Genomic DNA, 5000 nt, shown 5'->3' with positions numbered 1-5000 from the left:
CGAATTCCAAAGGCGAGAGGGAACGAATAACACTCGATGAGACGCGGGTTTAGGATTCCCAGTGACATGCAACTATCAAATAGTATATTTATCGGTTTTACGATTTACCATTAGATGATCGAGGCTACATTTTGTTCGAATGATCTGTTAATCGAAATAATACCTTACTCTGAAACCAAGCCTGTGATTTCCTATTTTTTGTCAGTTTTGGTATGAGTGCTTTATACCCTAACCCGAGGCGAAAAATAAAGAAAAAAAGTCCACTGTGTGAAGATCAGTACGGGTCCGGAAACGGGGTTTTCTCATTTAGTTTATAACAGTAAAGCAAGCGCGGAGCGGACGGGTTATACCGGTAGGTCTTTTCTATAGTTAACAGGTATCAGGAAGACAGCAATTGTTCGGGGCATACCTATCCGACGATCATCATTTCGTAGTGAGTTTTGTTTGCTTCGTTTTCGTTTTATGTGATTGAAATAACTCGTGCTTTTAAGAGAGATACTGACTTTAACTAACTTAAACATCCACCCTATTTTTAGGAAGAACGTTTTCTTTTACCCTTTACTTTACTGAGGCTTGTATTAATTTAAACAGCCGGAGGCAAGAGAGAATATGAGTGGTTCTTGTTTCCTATGGGAACTTTCCTTCCTATTCAAAGATAACTTTTGAATAATCTTAAAATGTGCATGGGAAAAAAAAAATTAAACGCAAAGTGTTTAAATCAAGGAGAATAATTGTGGCGTGTTATGTTTGCCTTAATGCAATTTGTGTCAGGAAAGTAGGGTAGCCTTAATTATTTAATTAAAGAGGCTGTGTCACGTTATTTTAGGGTGTTTGCCGAGGAAATCTATAGTTAATCACTAGTTTAAAGCTTGGAATAAACCTACATGACAGCATTCCTGGCCGCTATTTTAGTATCGGTGTCACGCAAAAGCTTAGAAATTCAACCTTGCTTTATCACAAGACGAAAAGCCCTATCAAACTGAAAATTTGTGAAAAGATAAGTCTTCAGCTGTTCTAATAACTGACTAAACTAAAATCTCAAAAGGATTGATAATTCCTTAGTTTTTAATTTTGATGACGTCACGTAAAACCAAGAATTGTATAGCACTGCATTGCACTGCAGTGCATTGAACTGTATTGCATTGAATTTACATTTCATTGCATTGCATTGCATTGTACTGGGCCCGGTTGTTCGAAAGCCGATTAGCTTAATCCAGGATAAGCGTAAACTTTTGTTTCAAGTTTTCAACTTTTTGGTGAAAGTTTTTTTCTCTTATTTTTGTTTTTCAAGATTGAACAGCATTTTGGAGTAGAGAAATAAACTCCTTGGTTAATTTTTAATCTGGGATTAGCGTTAATCGGCTTTTGAACAACCGGGCCCTGTATGTTAACAGATCAAAAACCCTCCCGAAGTACATCTTGTGCTGACTCTTTTGTATGTGATATCACCTGTATAATTTAGGGCAGTACACTTTCACAAAACCAAAACAAACTTCATTTATGCAAAATCCTCTTCCGTGAGATAAGTTTAGGACATTAACAAACAATACCTTTTATGAAATTCTATCAGTTGGCACGAAAAAACGTATTTTCATTTTCGCTCAAATGACATTCAATAACGCAAATGCATAACCAATTGTCTCATTTGATGATCATTTTACCTTGAAGGCAATTCATTTACGAGATTTACATAAACTATTGCATTCCATTCATTGTTACTCAGTGTGATAAGACAGTCAACCGGTTGATTTGAACTATGCAAGGCACGAAGCTGGCATTAGGCGTGTACGCATATACGCCACATTGATGAAGGATGAGACATTCTAGTGGATCTTTTCCTCGAAATTGCTCTGAATCTTAGTAATGTCGGATCATGAAACGCTACGTGATGTCATTTATTAATGCATAAGAATATTTTAAAAATAAGAACCCAAAATGGTATTTGACTTGCATTAGCGTCTTCTGAGCAACCAAGCAAAGTGATCTCATTAGCATTTTTACCACGACTCACATGTCGTTCTCTAAAGGCTTCTTTTGCGTAAATAAAGTTTCTTCTTGTGTACTGAGATGGAAGTATAAAAATACTTGATACAAGAATCAGAACCAAAATACATAACAGAATATCGTCGCGTGTGTGGAGCCCGCCCTCCTAATCCGGCTAAGCACGGCTCTACGGCTATTCCAGTTGTTCAACATTCCACGTACGGCTGTTGAGACTGCGCTGCGCATAAAAAATTCAAGCAGTCGAAAGGCCTTGCATAAATGTGTGAATTTCAGTAAGAGCGGCGCATTTCTGTGTTTTACACGCTATCAGCAACCCGTGCCTTCTCTCCAAGCCAATTTAGTTGTGAGAGTCAACAAAGAGCAAATATTGACTACGCCTTACCTGTTGACTTTCCTTAATTAAAAGCTTGTAACTCAAAGATCTCTCAACAAAACAAGAAGTTTTGAGACTTTAAGTAGGACGAGCGACGCAACTTTCATATCGGTAGGACAGGCTTTGCATGAATTGTATAAAGTACTCTTGGTCGAATATTCGTGATGCGTAAGTAGGGGGACCCCACCGATTTTTCTCAGAAACAGAGAAAACAATTATTGATTGATATATCATGTGTATGTCACATGCAAATATACAACTGGCTTTGTTCCAATGAGGAACATTGACTCACACCTTACCTTTTGACTTTGGTTAAAAGTTTGTAGCTCGTCGATCTCTTAACAACCACGAAGTGACTGGCTTTGCAAGGAATTACAGCGAAGAAGGACTATTGGTCCAATATTCTTGAATCTATAATTAGGGGTACCCCCCAATTCATGCCTCATTGGCCGTTTTTATGACGCATAATCCGTCCAGACGAATTATGCGTCTCTCATGTTATCCGCATGGCCCCAGTTTTTCAAACGATGGATAGCGCTATCCACCGGATAAATCACTATCCAGTGGATAACTCAATTGGTTTTTCTAGTATTATCCGCTGGATAGTGATTTATCCAGTGGATAGCGCTATCCATCGTTTGAACAACTGGGGCCTGGTGTAAAGACGGGACGAACTATATAAGACGCAATTCGTCTGGTACGAACTTGAGCAAACATTTTAATTTCTGCGTTTGTTAAATTCGTCTTGTATAAAGACGGGCACCAGACACATAATGTGTATAAAAACTGGCCATTCACTTTCGGTTGGCTGAAAAGGTGATGACTGTTTTTTTCTAAGAAACCGCTAAGGAAGCAATAAATTATTTGTTGAATTAGGTGCGTGTCACATGTAATCAAACCACTGGCTTTGTTGTTTAGGTTAACTTCACAACAAGAAACACAATTTTGCCCACATAAATCTATTGTGTGACTAACAACGATACAATAACGTACGCCATATATGTGTTTAAAAAAAAGAAAGATAATAACCCATTTACGAGTTGCTGCATGCCTTAGTTTCAAAGCGTGTCCTGGCGCACAACCGTTCAAGTGGAAACGAGTTGTGTATTCTCCATTGCAAATCAAACTCATTTCCCTTACAATCCTTGGCTTGCACGTGACGTTATTGTGGCCATGATGGTGTACTGAAAATTAGCAAAACGCGAGCGACATTTTGGTTTTGTGTTGTATACCAACATGACCGTCTAATCACGTGAGTGCAAGCCAAGAATAGTTGAGCACCAAGACTCACTTCGAGACCGAGACAAACAGCAACTCGGAAATGGCCCAAGCTTATAAAATCTGAACAAATGAAAGAGATGGACTGTAACCAGCTGAGGAAATAAAAGGATCAGTTAAAAGTACACCTCAAGATCATGTTTTAAAGAATTGCACGAGTTCAAGAGAAAATTATTCTCATTGAAAATTATTAAAACTAAACTATTCTAATTGAGCCCCGATGTTAAGGCCACTTGCGTGCATTAATTTTGTTTAACCCAGGCTCTCTTCTTCTCTCCCCAATCTCCGGGAAGGAGATGATAAAGAGGGAGATTTTTTACGAGTGGTCCAAGAAAGTTGCCAATGTAAGTCTTCATTTCTATGCAGTCTGACTTCGTTTTTTCTGATAGGTGATCTCCCCAGATGACAGCCCCAGCTGCTCCCTGCTCGGTTGATTGGACTATAGTTGCTATTATGTCTGCCTGATCAACAAAAACGAGGACAATTAGCAAAGATTTAAAAAAACGTTTCTATAGTCATATTGGCTCCTTTTCATAAACCATTTAGCAGTATATGCTAAAATTAATATTAGACTCACTCACTGGGTTAACTAGCATTTTTGATTTTCGGACTAAAACCGTTGGCATCATCTCACGACCCTTGTTGTTAACACAGCGGGACGTAACAGAACCCAGAAACTAGTCTCCCCGTGGTCTATCTCTGCCAGCATGCATGCAGATGTGGTTGGCCTAGGTGGATTGGTTTGAAGGGCTTCTGAGCGAATGAGAGCACAAAAACCAAGATATAACAAAAAGAGTCAAGCTTTATTGATTGCAGTAAACAGCACTCAAATTGGAAAAAAAATGAGCGCTATTTTAGCGGCAAAAGGAAACCTGAAAAATGCCATGGAATGTGCTTTTTACTGGACGTATGCGAAAACAATTCAAGGGTTGTCTTAAGTTGGAAGTCGATGACACTGGTGGGTTGGGGAGGGAAAGTCTGTTGGGAGCCCTGCAATGCTCGTCGTTAGGGTCCCCTAGTCATTTATAACATGTCACGAGAATATTTTGCCAAAAATCTTGTGCGTGTGAGTACAAGTAAAAAAACTTGAACTTGAGTATGCAAGGTGTTAAGGCCTGCAGGGCCGAGCATAAAAGTAAAAATTCAAACGAACATAACAGAGTTTACAAGCCAAAGTGACAGAAGACAAACAGTGGATTCGTATGCGGATCACCGAAGACAAAGGAGGCCAGTTGACGGTCTGAGCGAAATCGGCACCTGAACCATTCGCGAGCAAATCACAACCGGGGGAAATAACGTCCTTCTCATGTGCGTGTTGCTAGAATTTGTGCTTTATCCCTTAGAA

General features: G+C 39.2%; 2 protein-coding genes across 2 annotated transcripts in view; both read right to left on the bottom strand.

Annotated features, from left to right (window-relative positions):
• LOC137968005 (uncharacterized) overlaps positions 1-2657 on the bottom strand; it is a 15507-nt gene extending 12850 nt beyond the window's left edge. The window contains exon 1 of the mRNA XM_068814614.1: positions 2387-2657. The gene's annotated coding sequence lies outside the window, so the exon portion shown is untranslated. The remainder of the gene's footprint in view (positions 1-2386) is intronic.
• The window catches only part of LOC137968006 (uncharacterized), a 136243-nt gene extending 133392 nt beyond the window's left edge, over positions 1-2851 (bottom strand). Inside the window, exon 1 of the mRNA XM_068814617.1 lies at positions 2677-2851. The gene's annotated coding sequence lies outside the window, so the exon portion shown is untranslated. The remainder of the gene's footprint in view (positions 1-2676) is intronic.
• Positions 2852-5000: the final 2149 nt, after the last annotated feature.

The sequence above is a fragment of the Montipora foliosa genome, chromosome 8, assembly GCF_036669935.1.
Source record: "Montipora foliosa isolate CH-2021 chromosome 8, ASM3666993v2, whole genome shotgun sequence".
Lineage (NCBI taxonomy): Eukaryota > Metazoa > Cnidaria > Anthozoa > Scleractinia > Acroporidae > Montipora > Montipora foliosa.
Note: the sequence above shows the minus strand (reverse complement) of the source record. Positions and strands in the feature narration are given on the sequence as shown.